Source organism: Diuraphis noxia, unplaced genomic scaffold, assembly GCF_037042655.1.
Source record: "Diuraphis noxia isolate RWA-SAM2 unplaced genomic scaffold, SU_Dnox_SAM2 contig0005, whole genome shotgun sequence".
Taxonomy (NCBI): Eukaryota; Metazoa; Arthropoda; class Insecta; order Hemiptera; family Aphididae; genus Diuraphis; species Diuraphis noxia.
In genome coordinates this window covers 46,250,958-46,268,009 of record NW_028301715.1, presented here as the reverse complement: position 1 = coordinate 46,268,009, position 17,052 = coordinate 46,250,958, and the positions used below count along the sequence as shown (strand labels likewise).

Sequence of the window (17,052 nt, the reverse complement as noted above, 5' to 3'; positions counted from 1 at the left end):
CGCGTGTGCGTCGCATTCGAGTAGTCAGAGTGTACGTTATAAGTATACCTATAGATATCTGCGGAGATCGCTGTACAGTGCAGGCCTGTGATGGACGTCCAACTATATATAATACTCGGCTATACCTTCCCTCCCCCACACCTCGTATATACATATTATTATTATTATTGTATATATAACGTGTACAGTAGAGGCATTTGTTTTGTCTCCGCAAGTGTGAACGGCTTGTCGGCAACGGCGGCGCGAGGAACGCTCATACGACAATTATATATATATATATATTTATATGTTAGGTTAGGTTAGGTAATATATTATTATTGTGCGACCATCGGTACTTTGATGAAACTCGCTGCTCGGCCGGCTGATTGATGGCCAGTAAATTTGTTCAGTCTGACGTCACTCTAACTATATTTTATGTACGATTAGTAGGTATATAATAATAATAACAATGTACGCTTAGTCATATACCATACTATACGACGGTATAATATAAGCCATAACGATATTTGTATACAGTGAGAGCTTACCCGAACGGATCGTTAGTATAGGTACGTTTTCCGCTGTGAAATATAATAATAATACTCGTATATTTTATTATTATATACGTGCCTATATGTGACCGCGTGTTTGCCTAGACCACGACGTCGCGGGAAACACGAAAAAAACAACGAAACGAATAATGCTCGAAATGCGATTTATCACTCGCCGACCGAATCGTTTTACCGGTTCGCACGACGTATGTTTTTTCGTAGTACGCATAATACACCTCATATTATTATACGGTAAATAATATATATATATATATATATATTGTATATAATTTAATTCTCTCGCCATCGAGTCACGTGGTGTGATATTATGCTTGGACACGTGGATTATGTATATCGAGAGGAGTTCGGTCGAAAATCTCGTGGGACAACGTCGATCACATATATAACAACCATACGATACAGTGAAACAGCCGGGAGCATAATATTATAGTTTTACTGTGGTAATATCATTATTATTCGTTTGCTCTCCACACGTGGGCCACTACGCGAAAATCTAGGTAAACGTGCCAGCCGTATGTCACATACTTTTCATATTCACTCATCGTACCTAAAGAACAGCTGTACATCTGATAGAGAGAGACTGTGCATAAGACGAGGCGTTTTTTATTTTTCAAACTATTACCTGCGGTGATATTATATATATATATATATATATATATATATATATATATATATATATATTATACACTAGCGAATAATAACATCGTATATTATTTAATTCGATATAGTTTGTTTTACACCAAAATATGTAGTCTTACGTATAGAGAGATCTTGTCCGTTTGAATTAGACCCTAGGTCTCTCAAAATATTTTAATAACGTTCAAAGAAATATTACATTTTTTAGATACATATATTGAAAACACTAACTGTTATTTTAAGACACCTCAATTCGTTATTTTTTTAACGACAGCAGCGTTTTTATGGTTTCATATTCCAAATTATTTTTTTTGCAATATTTGTATAAAAATCAATTTTTAAAAAAGTAACTCAGTATATCCATCTGACAATTATGACTCTCATGCGTTAAAGTATGACAATCATAGTTGAGTGGGGCAGATGCACAACAAACTGTTAGTTATTTATTGAAATTAATTTATTCTGCTCGTCAATATTTATTAGTTTTTAAAACTTATGATTAATCAACTACTCATTTCTTAAATTCTTAGAAACGTGTTTCTATTTCGAAATAGGAAATCAAGATTCTGTTATGACTTCAGAAAAAAATGTCAAAAAAATATTTTCAAACGCGTTAATACCGTTCAAGAAAATGAGCGTATACTCATAAAATAATAAATTAACCAGTACTATAGTTAGTGTAGCAAATCGTTGTCAAAATTATTTATTTTTTTCCTCACCACAATGAGAAATATTTCATTAATGTCATATTATTCACTGTCATTGAAACGTGATATTAGGAATATAATATATACTGAATAGTGTACACCGCACTGTAAAGTATTCATCTTTTCGTGATATTTCCTCATCGAAATGAGTAACAACATCGCAGACCGTTTGAAATATTAATTTCGGGACAAATTTATTACAAAATATGCTGTATAATTTGCCCTCGGCGGAGAGTCGTGACAATTACGTTTATTTATTTAATTTATTTTTCTCGCGTTGCGTTTCGACTACTTATGTCGTCAATTAATCCGGTTGGTTTATTTTTGAATTCGTTATAAATTTGTGCGGTACGGACAAAGCGGAATATTCGACGGAATTGTTGTTTTTCATTTTATTGTTATTTAATTTTCAGCGCACCAGAGGAATTTGAATGTTTTAAAAACTGATTCGCCCCATCATGCAATCAAACGGTTTGACGCTTGCTGTAAACGTTTTAATTTAAAACTCTGTTCGTCTCGGAGCTTGCTTGTGTGGTATTGCTATATTTTATCTGAAGGGGAATTTTTCCGTAAAAACTCATAGGTCCGGGGCTGAAATATGTCTGCAATTTTTAAATTATAAGTATCGTTGGGTATGTTTTATAATGAAATTGATATATCTGTAATTCTGCGTTTTAGCGTGTAATATATGATATAAAATCAGAAATTTTTATAAATTTAAAGTATCTAATAAGCTAACTGTTTTCATTTACTTTGTCTTTTTGGATGACAATTGTACAAACTGTTTTTATAGTGTTTGTTTTATACAGATTTTACGTCAAGATTATGAACATTTTAGATTTGTTATCGATCTTGCAATATTTTTTCTATGTAATATTATTTATATTATTTTTCTCAATAAGTTACATTTTCAAAAGATCACGATTTAAATATTTTTCTTTATATAGAAAATTTTACTTTAATTTGCTTTTGATGTGGTAATTTTTTGAATTTCTAATGAATAATGGCTTAAATGAAAGTTAGAACAAGGCCACGGTTTTATGGCAACATGGGCATTAAATTCGCTATTTAGAAATACCCGTTGAGGAGTTCTGTGTATACGAAATACGACAAGGCAATACTCGAAAAAACCCAAAATTAATAATTTTTTTTATAAAATATATATTATTTGGTTTAAACTTAAACTTGAAATACCTTTAAAAAATTTATTCATTATTATTTTTGAGTTTTTCGAGTTTCGTTAAGAATAACTTAATATGATAAACTTTATTACACTAAATATTTTTAAAATTGTATTGTGTTTAAAAAAATAATTGAGGTAAAATAAAGAATATCTGTTAACAGTGCAATAAATCGTATAAATCTCAATAAATATTCATTTTTCAATTAGATAGAAAAAACAAATCGCTTTGGCCAAAAACAGATCATGCCAGTTTTTCTTATTTTCTATCACGATAATTAAAAAAAAAAAAAATGATTTTGACTTTTGACTTTCAAAGCATTAATATTAATCCAAAACCAAGCATATACGCCATTAATTCATCTTTTCTATTAGAATGTAATACAATAATGTCTAGAACAGTTGGATTTAAACTTTTGTGGCAATTTAGAAAAATGTTAGCTTTTTATGAACTCAATATCTTTGTACAAAACAATTAATGTTAATACATATAAGCATATTATAATGAATACCTAATATAATAGTTTTATATGTTATTAATTACTAAAATATTCAGTAGGTACTCTATAATTTTGTATTTAAATAAAATTAATCTGAAATTTCAGTATTGTATAGGTACAAATATTTATCATATGAAATTATAGTGGCAGTTAGGTAGTAAAAATATAAACTGTGAGAGTAAAACTTATTTTCATACACCGTGAACTAATAAAAAAAAATTGTATTTACATTATTATTCTAAAAGCAAAATATAATTCGTTATTCAATTTCAGAGGATGAGAATCTAAAGAATACTAAAGATAATAATTTTTTTTTAAAAAGTCCTCATATATATATATAATGTATTATAAGAAAGACAAATATTACATCACAGATGGAGATGAATATAATATAACTAAGTACACTACAAAAGGAAATACTCAGTTGAGAATTTAAGAATAGAGAAAGATAAGGTTATTGCAGTTAAGATGATATATGGTAACGACTAACGACATAAAATAAAAGTCATTCTCTATCTCTTTCTTGTATATAAACTTATTGACCTAACTTGATAATATGCTAGATTATAATATAGCACTGTAAAAATATATACTTTCATTTTAAATTATTTTCTATTTGTTACACATTGTATTTTCATACTTTTATATTTTATTATTATAAATGTTATATTATGTATCAGTTTTATAGATTTAATCTTACACAAACAGTTTTTTTTTTTAAATTTGGAGTTAGATCATTTTTAAAACCATTGATATTGAATATTGATACCTAATCAAATAAATAGAAATAGAAAAAAAATTTGGCTCGACTGCACAACAATAGTTTTCCACTGTCATCAAACGCCAATATAACAGCCGCCCAATCAATATCCAGTATTACAGATTCAACATCAAACATTTTAAATGAACTCAAAACATTATTAAATCCATTATGCTCTCTAATAATCGTAATTTTAAGCAAACTCACAACCATATTCCCATAACAGTCATTATTTCTAACATTGAATCTCTTACCTATACAAACCTTATAAAAATTACCTACAATCCCTATCGACTATATATTCTATTTGTATAAAATCCGAAAATCATTAGCTAACCGTAATTAAATTGTAACCTAACACTCGTAGTATAATGCGCTATACGCTGAAACATTTTAATTGTAATAAAAAAAAAAAAAAAGTTTTATAAAAGTTATTCAATAAAATATTTTTTATTTATTTTAATAAAATTTCATTTTATAGGATTGAAAATCTTTTACAACTTCGTCGTCCTATACTTTTGATTGAAACTTATATACTTTCTATTACTTATATTTTATATTCGATTTTATTATTTCATGTGTATAATATAGGTGTTGAGAAAACTAATATAATGTACAAAATAAGTTTGAAATCTTAAAGAAAGTATTACAGTTTCTAATATTTTGACATTTTTTATCTCTTAATATTAAAAATGTTGTCATATTTTAATTATTAGGTACTCAATTTAAATTCTAGAGAAGTGATTGGTGCTAGAGTTTGGATTATAAACTTGGTAGCAAAAATGTGATATTATATCTACCTATTTTAACAGTGCAACAATATATAGCAATGCGGTAAGCAGCCACCGATTCTATTATGATAGTAGTTCCATATAAAATTTGTTCTAGCCATACTTGGTGGCCCTTTTGCATTTATGCGTGTTATAAACTACGACAAGCCCGACATAAACATCGTTTCTAGTGGGGGGGAGGGGGGTCGACCGAATCTGGCCGGGATGCGACGACGATAATAATATAAGCGCGTGCTCGTACCCATTCCGCACTCATACCCACTCGTACGCGAGTAGTATTAGGTGGACGGCGGTATTGTGTGTCCTCCAGAGATTACCGTCGTCGATACGACTTTGCGTACGCCGACGAAGTTAATATCATAATGTGTAATTGTACACACGTGGAAATAAACTGCGTTTGAGTCTCCGTGTGTCGGTGCGCGTGTGGTCTCCGCTTGTACGTCTCAGCCAATACTTGTCAAACCGTCACCGACGTATATATGTATATAGGTACTCTCGATGACCTCTTCTTCGGCAAAACGTCGGCAAACTAAAATAACAAAGATTGTGTATGCGTATATACCTATATACTTACACGTCGAGCTGATACAATAATATATTATGCGTTTATTATTGTTTTTTTTTTTTTGCGTTAATAGGACAATATTCTGTGCTGCTGCGAGTTATATATTATGTTATTATTACAACCACCAATAAGTTATTATACTCTTATTTAACCTACGATCTGTGCGTGCGCGACCATTTCAAGTTGAAAATCCACCATCTCCATTGTTGTCATTTTTCCCATAAAGATAATAATGTGTTGTATTATACCTGTTATATAATTATTATGATTATTTTTTTTAATTAATATGTTAATGTGCCGGATACAAAATATCGTTTTGTTTCTGACCAATTTTTCGTAAGGTTTTCGGGCTAATAAAACATATTTTGTCCAGAATTCGTATCGAATGTATACTATTTAATTATTACTGATAAAATAAAGTATATTACGTAACTTGTTTTAGAATCATTTGCTCAAAGAGTAGATATGTACATATACTTCATAAATTATGAGTTATAATAATGATAATATATAGATACCAGAAAATGTTCAGAGAATGTAAACGTCATGTGGTAGAACAAAATATGGAATGTGTTCAATTCATAATAATTACTTTAGTTAAAATTATGTTTTAAAATTTGAATTTATTTATTGATTTTTTTTTTATTAAGTAAAAAAATAACTTATAACTCAGCACGCTCGAGGTATTTTTCGAAATACGTTAAAAACCAAAAAAAAAAAAACAATTTTTATTTTACGATTCATGCATTTTTTTCCGAAGTGAAAAGTATCAAACCTAATAATTTCATTTGAATTTTGATATGCAGTCGACGACTGCATGAGTTATTGTAATATTACCTATATGAACCGACGTACGGGTAATATTATAGCCTGTGCCATAGCGATTACCGCGGCATATAAAATATTATGTTTTTATTATTATACGTATCAACCTCATAAAACTTACGAGTTCGACGTTTCGGGACGCTAAGGTATTATGGAAATAGTAATCCACAGAAACGGTTTTCAAATATTATCTTTCGTAGACGACCACCGGCAACAGCCGCACATACACATACACACATCATTCGCTTTTGTCGATAAAATATTAAACGTAGGTAGTAATATAAAGTACCTGCGCCGACGACGAGCGTATATTGCTTCCATTTCTTTTTTTTTCAATTTAAATATTCAAAGATAATGTTTTATTAAGAAATGTGTTTTTCTAAAATGTACATTATTATTTATATTCAATTTGCGTAAAGTATCGGGATAATATTGTTCGCCTCATATTTTCATATTTTTTTTTTCAGACTATGCAAATACACATTTTTATCCCATAGATACCACACATAGTAATTTTGCACGACTATATTATTTTCCGGTATATTGAATGATATAGTGTCGAATGCACAAAAATGTATTTATTTTCCGTGCACATCAACGATTTAACTATTGCATAGGTACAGGTTTTTCTGGTCAGTTTCAAAATATTGTAACTGAAATTCTTTAACGAGCTAATGAACCCAAAAATGCATTATAAATTGTCTATTAATTATGACACTGTGTCATCGTAGGACGTACATTTAATATTTGAATAATTTTAAAGTAAATTAAGTACGAGTTATTGTTATTATTACCATCTTGAAAACTCACAACTTTGTAATAATGTTCAGTGAATGTTTTTTTTTTTTTTTTAACATGAATTTATGATAATTTTTAAGAAACAACAAAACATTTTTAGTGAAACATTGTCATATACTATATTGATTACCTATATATGCGTCTTAAATTATTATTATTATTATTATTATTATTATTATTAGTGCATTATTTTAGAGAGCGCCTGTATATGATGTAATTGGTTAAAACTATTCAAACTTTATTGTATAAGTTTTGTCTGCATTTTGTGACGTTATTATTTACATTTAGAGATTCCTTCATTAAAATTGAAGTAAACCACTAGAATTTCATCAAAATCTAGTAATTTTGACTAAAATTACTGTTAAATACAATAAATAGTTTAGCATGCATTGATTACTTGAAAATTACTTCTTGGAAGTTGGAAATCACATTCAAAGTCTGACATTTAAAACATTTTTGCCACGGTAAGCTCTAAACAATATAATATTGTATTCAACTATTAATGCTGTTAAGCAAGACCGTTCCACTGACAAATATCGTTGAAATTATAATATTTAAAAATCACATTCATATTTGAATCACACTAATGATTATATACATATAAATCATAATCGACCAGTGGATAGAGAACTCGGCCAAAATCTTCACATGATTGCCCAACAAGAGCCATATATAGATAACAGATTTATGTAAAAAAAATTATATTGTGCAACACGAAATCAAAATGTAATCAGTAATGTTTTCAACAGTTATGTTATAACTATACACACTTCACAAAACGAAATATGAGTGCCTAAGTACCTACAAATCCCATTCTTCCCTAAAACGAAAATTCCTTATATTATTTTTATAATGTTATTGCAGCAGCCGTTCTCTTTTGATGAGGTAACGCGTACAAGTACATGGAAAAAATGAATAATCACAATATAAGCATGAGTATTATACGCAATACGTTCCCATAACAACCCTTAATGATTTAGCGTTACAATAGTCGAGATAAGTCGTAATATTATTACCTCCACACTGCATATGATTAACGTGTTCTCACTTCCATATAGAACGGCACAGAGGTAGGTATATATCATCTTATTGTGGAATATTGCTATTATTATTAAAATAGAAATACGCGTTTTACTGCAAAGAGTCGAATTTATCCAAGAAAATCTCGTGAATACTAATCAAATGGGATACGTATCGTTGTCCACAGAGTGCAGACTAAATTTAAAAATAGATGTATGAAACCGCTTATGTATATAATGTTATGGACGGATAACAATAATGTCGGTTTTTAAATTTTTTTTTCTTTCTACTGATATAATATATTTTAAGATTCTTATTACATAAAGTGGTGATGACTGACGAGACGCATAATAATATATTGTATTGTTATTATCACTTTAATCACTTCATAGGTAGGTTTAAGGAAAGTAGTCCGTATATAGCTATAAGCTATACCATCTATGCGAAGAAATCGATTTACCGAAAAGCGAAAAAAACGTGAAATATTACACCAACTTCTTGCATTCAGCCTCAGATTAATAATTATACATTATTCACTATATAATGTGCAGCATTACTCGAAGGCTGTAGATATTACTATATATATATATAGGTAGGTAGCAGTGATTTCCACGGTACTCGGATGCCCCTGAAGTGTTGCCATAGTATCTAATTAGTATATACTATCAATAATATTATTATCCACATCGAGTAATTTTTCGTCCGAGTGCTTTCGTCCTACAACTAGCGTACAATACTAACTGCAGGGCGTGCGATAATATATTAATAAATAATAATATTACTACTCAATATTTTGGAGGACCGTGAGAGAATTTTTTCGTCGCGACTGTCGTCTTCGCACGAGCGCGTGCGCACGCGCATTGAGTAAAATGAATTTAATAATAATAATATGTTATATAGAACTCGGTATAAATCAAAACTGATTAATTTCCAAACGCGTGGCGCGTTCGACGATTGGACAAATTAAATTCAAACGTCGTCTAGATAAATAATATTATTATATGTATAAGACCCCTGCCGAGCCCTGCAGCAAAGGGGTAGGGCGCCGTCTATCAAGACTGTCATATACTCTGTACGGGGAAAGAATAACGTAACGAGACACGATTAGATTATATATACGGATGAGGGTCCTCGATTAATTCAATTAGACGATACATAATATATAATATTTTATATTATTATTATCATTCGACGATAAAACACTGCAACAGAGTGTCCGATAAACGTTTGACGGAGAGTGTGTCGTGTGTGCCACCATCTCTCGCACAATTCACACACACACACACACACACACACACACACACACACACACACACACACACACACACACACACACACACATACAAACACACACACACATATATATATACCATCAGATAGATCCATGTCTGCAATCATATGTGGTGCGTGCGTGTGTGTGTGTGAGTGTGTTTGTCGTGTGAGTGTGCCTAGTCGTTTTTGGATTTTGGTCCATGGTCGTCGTCGGACGGGGAGATCATCGTATATAAAATTGCGTGTGTGATGGAAAAAAACCGATTGTCCCAAAGGGGCCACTATCGCTATCACGGCGGCGGCGTACGCGTACTACGCGTTGTTTTCGTATCGGGGGAAAACAATACGATATAATAGTACAATACCAGCCAAAAAAAAAAAATGAGTCATTTTGCGGAAATCGCGCGAAAGCGGTCTCGCCGGGGTCGTTTCCGCGGAAATGCTTGTATATACGCGGCCTTCGCTGTTAAATCTACCAATGATGGGGGAGAGCTGCTCAAAAATATGGAAAAATACAAAGAAAATAAACGCTCGCTGTTTTTAACACGCTGCGACGTTATCATGGCGTGTACGCTCTCGAGAAAAAACGCCGTATAATATTATAATATTACGCCGTGTGCATATTATTATTATAACCTATATATAAATATATATATATATATATATATATACGTGCAATTGGTCCGCGGGGAATTCGTCGATGTGTCTCTATAATAATAATAATAATAATAACACGCGAATCGCGTTGCTATTTTTGACGTTCGGCGTGTGCGATCTTGGAACACCCACGATTGCCTTCGGGACATAATAACATAATATTTTTGTTTCTGCAGATCCTGCGTGTCGTGCGCCGGAGGGATTGAGGGGGTCGTCAGCAGAACGGCGTGTATAATCGATCGAAAAATTATACGAAATTGTTCTTCTATATAGAATAAAAAAACAGACGAGACACCTAAAAAAATCTTATTGGTTTTACGTAGGGAATGATAATAATACAAACGTCACGCTTGTCGTAGTAATAATTATTATCGGACATTATTAGGTATATGATACGGTCGAGACGAGCCAGGGATGATGGTATCACCATTTTCACCGGTTAGGTACCACGCCATCGTTTCTACTATAGGTATAGACCATAGACCGTATGATCTGTTTTATGATGTAGGATTATATAGAGGTATAAGGGGAGGCTATATATCAAATATAGTTAAAAGTAATTTACTAGGTAAGCTTTTTTAATTAACTGGGTTAATTATATTATCGTACATGTTCATAACTTACATGGCTTTGTTTTCAATTAATTAAAATAAAATATAACTGGTACGAATTGAGTTAATCATGTTATACAAATTGCAAATCAATAACTTAATTGGGGTATAAATTCAAAGTTGATTAAATATTTTTTATTATTCAATAAAGCTGTATAGAGTGTGGTTTTAAATAAAAGTGAGCAAATACATATTTATTGATTTAATATAGTTTGATAAACACAAAATTATAATTGGCTTAGCTATTACGGTATTATATAGTATTGGATTAATGTTTGTTAAATAATTTAATAATTTAATCGTTTAAAATACAATTTAAAAGTTACTCAATCACTATAGCGAGTGATTATAAAAATAACTTACTTTTTAACTGAGTCAAGTCAGTTTTTTTCTCCAGACTTTAAACTCTCGGAGTTAAATTTATTAGTCGATAACTATAGACAATACAAATTATAACTTGACGTTATGGAGGTTGGTGACTCAACTAACCTAAATCGAGTTAATTTTTGAATTGACACATTGCCACCATTATTGATGATTTGATTTGCATGCTTTACATCTCGTCCAGTTGTTCCGAACTTAAGATAATATACTATACATTATGTCATGCATCACCAAGGGATGTAATTCAGTTTAGATGCATGCATTTTTTTCTTCACATTTTTTAGGACGAATGTTATATTATCTGCAGCTTTAGTTGCTATAGAAATATTTTGTTGTTAATATAACGCTAATTTTTGGGATGAAGTAGCGTTCAAACTACATATCAAAATCTGTAGCAATCTAGCTATTTTCAACGAAGAAATCATCGTGTGCCGTGTCGATCTTGAATTAACACGCTACTATAACAAAACTGCACTAACTACACCCAATCAAAACAGTGCGGTACTCAGCAAAAGTCCGTAAAAATCGGTAGTAACCTGCAGTGGAATATAATACAGCCTCATACTCATACCACACCCCTGGTCATCGAAACGCTAACAGTCGTTATACCGCGGTCATGTGATGGTGTGGATCACATACGCATATACATATATATATATATATATATATATACATGCCTACATATTGCGTGCATTTGCTCACACAAAACGTAATAATAATAATATAATAACAACGATAATAATAATTTAGTGGTAACGTAGTCGCGTAACGACCACGCGCTGGGTGGGCGGGCGATCTGGCGAGTGGGACAGATGCGTCGCATACGCGTACACATAATTTCATTATCGCGGCGATAATAATAATATTATAATATATTATATACGCCAAATAATAGCGAGTGATTTCGCTGCTGCTGTTGCCGGACCCCGCCACAGCATCCGCGTCGACATCTGCCGTCCTCTTGCAGCAGATATTATACCACACACACATTGTGCGGTGTCACCGCCACCGATCGATAAATCACGAACGTTTTTATATAAATATTATGAGCACTGAGCACACAAAAACACACGACGACGCGCGACGACGACGACGACTACCCCGAGAACCGTATAACATTGTCACTATTATCATTTATTGTACATTATATATAGATATTGACACGTATATATTATTATAACGATATAACGTAGCCATAGTGCCGTTGTGTGTTTGTGCCGTATAATACGACGGACACACGTCGACCACCGCGAATCGTCTGGCGGCCCACACACACACGAGGCGGACGATTTAACGAGGCGTAGTACGAGGTAAGGGGTGGTGTGAAAAAAATAACCTCCCCCCCTGAATATCATCATAATACTATAGTGTAGCACTCCTTTCGCCCGACTGCGGTTTTACCGCAAAAACGTCACAAAGGGATAGGGTGGTGGTGGTGTGAGACAGCGCGTGGTGAGAAAATATGCCGACGACCATTATTGTATCGCGTAGTATAGCGCGACGTGAAAATTTTCGAGGTTCGAACTGCGAAGAGGTGCGTAATGTCATCGTAGCATATACGTAATAACATATATATATATATATATATATAGTGATTGTCAAAACTTAATTATTGACGATTATTGTCGTGGCAGTGGATTTTTAATAATACAATATTGTGTATCACGCGCAGAAACGATGGGGTGATGTATGTATGCAGATGACACCCGCATTGAGCACACAGACACGATGACGACCTCGAGAGCCGAAGCATTATCACTATGTTATATTGTTAATATTTTTTATTATTATTGTATATAAATATTGACACGTTATTCTAATATACGTGTTATTGCCCTCGTGTGTTTGTGCGCGTATATCATAACGGACGCACGCCGACCGTCACGAATCGTCTGGCACACACACACACACACACGCGGCGAGACAAGCGATTTAACGCGTCTGAGCAGAGGTAACGCTGATGTGGACCGCTCCTCCCAACGTTCCCGAATATCATTATATCATAATACAGCCCTTTTCTCATTCGTCTGCGGTCGGTTTTAACGCAGAAAACCCCCCGAAAAGAGAGTGGTGGTGGAGCGAGGGGTGATGGTTAGAGAGAGAGAGACCGCGGCCGGTGAAAAGAATATTTTGAACATTGTGCCGCGGTGCATTGAGCGTGAAAAGTTTGGAGATTCAAAACGTGCGACGGGTATATACATATATATAGCGATTGTCAAAACTTAATTTACGGCGTGGGCATAATAATTCGATATAATACGCTCAGAAACGGTTTGTATATATATATACACATTGCACACAGGTATACTGCAGACTGCTGTGCAGCATCAGATGTCCGAAAACCTCTATTGTATGTGCGTGTGTGTGTCACCTTATTTACTTATTATTATTATTTTCGGGGGGTTTTTTTTTTGTCTTAACGGTACACTAAGTCTTAACAATCGCGCGGAGACATACACATAGGCATATGATATATATTTTCGTATTCCGCCGAGCGCGCCCGCGTTGCAGCGTTCTTTTGTCAATCGAACACACACAATACATATTATGATATGCGATCCGCAACGGATTATCCGGTGGTATTATTACGGTCTGCGGACGTTGCGACATCGTTGCGCGTGTGATCTTCGCTGCGAGTGAATGCGGACCGGGTCAAAGTCGGGTCAGTCTAGCGGAAGAGAGTGTGTAACTGAACGGCGGCGGCGGCGGCAGCGTTCGAAATGAGTGTCACTGCAGCGGAGTCGCGATCATTCGGTCCGTGAAAAGGGTCGTCGTCGTGTCCCGCGCACATATATATTATTATTATTATTATTTTCCTTTCAGTTTCGAAGTTTTTTTTTATATTAATTTTTTACTAATTTTTTTGTCACATTTGCAGACAATCGACGTAATCCTACCTGAATGTTGATCGACAAAAGTAGAACAACCTTTTACAACAGCTTAGTTCCTACCTAATATATTATACATATTGTAAAGAAGCGTCTCCAAAATTTATTTTCCGAAAAGATTGATAAATATTTTTATAGCTATATATTCTTATATCAGTTATCATAATACCGAATGCCGAATGCTTAAAATGGTATTTGTCATGTTATATCCCGATAAAACTCGGGACGAATATTCCTCCATTCAAACTTAATACGAACTTTTTGTTTTCCAGACGATATTGTCAAATTTACTAGTAAATTTATTCGTTTTTCGAAGTTCAAAAACTTTCTGTCAGTAGCACGAATCAACGAGTCGTTTCATCTTAGACGATTTCCAGATTGAATTTTCACCGAAAGTGTGCAAAAATTTCGTTTCTTTTATCCTATAGACATTTAGCGGTTGAAGCGGTTGATGTTCAAATGCTTTTATAATTCGTAAAAATTGTCACGTTAATTTTAAAACTGTTTTGTGATTAAAAAAATGCATAAACCTATTTAAATTTTTTTACCTATAAGGCTTGAACATTTAACACAAAGTGTAACAAAATAATACATATAAGTGCATACCTTGAAACAGTTTTTTGTTTAGACCATTTTCAAGCTATTTAATAAACCACGTTTCATTACACCATTCTACGGTATGTGGCCGTTGGTATTTACTTACAAGCCAAATAAAACTATAAACAGAAAAATATTTAACACTAAATACCAATAAGCCAATATAAATATATAATATCATAATATTATGTTAAATTTTGCTCAGAAGTGAACCACCAGCAGCCTTCACATTATTTTAAAATTGATTTGTCGTTTATTTCGCAAACAATATAATTTATCGTTGAATTCGAGTTTGTAAGACGATATGTACATACCTACATCTCAGAGACACATTGGTGAGATGCACTCTGCTACGCAGCTGCAGGAGTGACTGCTTCGGATTACCTATTATATAGTTTTAAGTTTTACATTGAGTCAACTTCTCGAGTTTTGTGCGTGTTGTACACATCTCAAAATAGAGTTTGGTTAACCAGAAATGTAGAAACGTGTGGACAGAAATAAACCCCACACGGTTTTTCGTTTCCTCAGCTAGAGGGTATAAGCGAAGCGTGTCGACGACTCCCTGGTCGTACGCGGTCCTTGATAGGTTTCTCCGAATCCAATACCATGTCCTGTGAGAGAGAGGTGTATATCCTCACACACAAACATATATATAATTTATAAACACACGCAAACGAAAACCGGACACCGGATCTATTTCCGTTGTGGAGACACGCGGAGAACGTTTTTCCCGTTTCCGGTTGTTTCGTTCGCCGTTGAAATACGTTCACATAAAACGTAAATTAAGGCCTATGTACTCGGTGGCTTGGAGTGGTCGGACATTGCGTTGGGCTAATGAAGAAACATCCGCCGGAGATGGTCGTCTGCAGGTCCACGTGGGTCGACTGGTGGATTATTTACAAACGCGTTTAAAACGAATATAATTATTATGATTACCTACCGTTTTCGTTGTCCGTTATAACACACGGTGTAATTTATTCCGGGGCACCTTAGTTGCGTCCCGTTCAAATGGTGTACATGAATTGCGTCCCACTATATTGGTTAGGTAGAAGAATTTTTGTTTCGTTTTCTGGGGTTCTCCGAGGTATATTAATTATAAGGGATGAGTCTGGTCTCTGATATGATATTTCGATAATTATAATATAAATTACAGTAATGAATAAATATAAACATAATTTTTTGCTAAAATTTTAATTAACAACATTATTGTTATTATTTAAATGTTATATTATGGACTATATTGATTAGATCTAAATGATTTAAAATTTATTTACTTTTTTATTAAATTTCATAAACAATTTTTTAGTTGACTTGTGATCATATTTATAATTGTTATTTAGTTTTTTTAGTTTTTTAAGAACCCATGATTAAAATACACGAATTCCATCCTGTATTTTTTGGGACGCAATTCGTGTATACTTTTTTTACCGGACGCAACTAAAGTGACTCCATTTATTCTCGGATTGCAATTAGTAGATACTCACACCTTATAAATCCGGGCACCTTGCAACGCGAGATTTCGCACAAAATGTAAGCCACAGGTATACGAAACCAAGCAGACATTTGCAGTGACCGTGAGAACACCATTCACAAACAATTAATGAAAATTGTAGAGTCAGCATACAGGACAATATTATAATGCATACTTATTCAATTTAAAAACACTACCACGGCTTAAACTTTATATGCGTATAAAAAATTATTTATATATATAAAAAATCATTTATTACTAATCGAAATGATGTTTTTTTTGTCTGACGTAATTAATAAAAACAAACGAACAAGCATTTTATTGATATTTTATGATACCGAAAAGTCACAATTCACGATAATTATTGGTAATAATCATCAGTCGTCATATTATTTATTGCACACGATTACGTTTTTATTTTTAAAATTCTTTAAGCATTACGTTTTCCTAAAAAAACGTAGAAGTTATACATACGTATAAATAAAATATCTTCGAGGTGGCAAGACTGAAGGTCATTTACCACTATTAAGGTAAATATTAATGCTTTTTCGGGGTATAATGTACGTAGGTACGTACACCGATTTTATGATAGAATGAGGTCGTATATAAAGTTTTTATTTGATAGTTAACTGAAATTTAGAGGTTTTTGTGGCTTATTTTATAGATTTGTTTATCTTTTATTATGCAGTTAATGGGTTTTCATAGTCATTCGGTTGGTAACCTACCTATAACGATTGCCAAAAATAATTTTAAGTTTATTACTTTAAAGCGTCTTCAGTATATTGGTTATCTTGTTAATGATACCAAACTCACCTGTGTAACCTTATGAAATATTTCAT

The 17,052-nt window shown here is 32.9% G+C and overlaps 1 long non-coding RNA gene across 1 annotated transcript in view; it reads left to right on the top strand.

The window, feature by feature from the left end:
* Positions 1-17,052, top strand: part of LOC149055413 (uncharacterized) — a 38,730-nt gene that overhangs the window by 720 nt on the left and 20,958 nt on the right. The gene's annotated exons all lie outside the window — the stretch shown is intronic.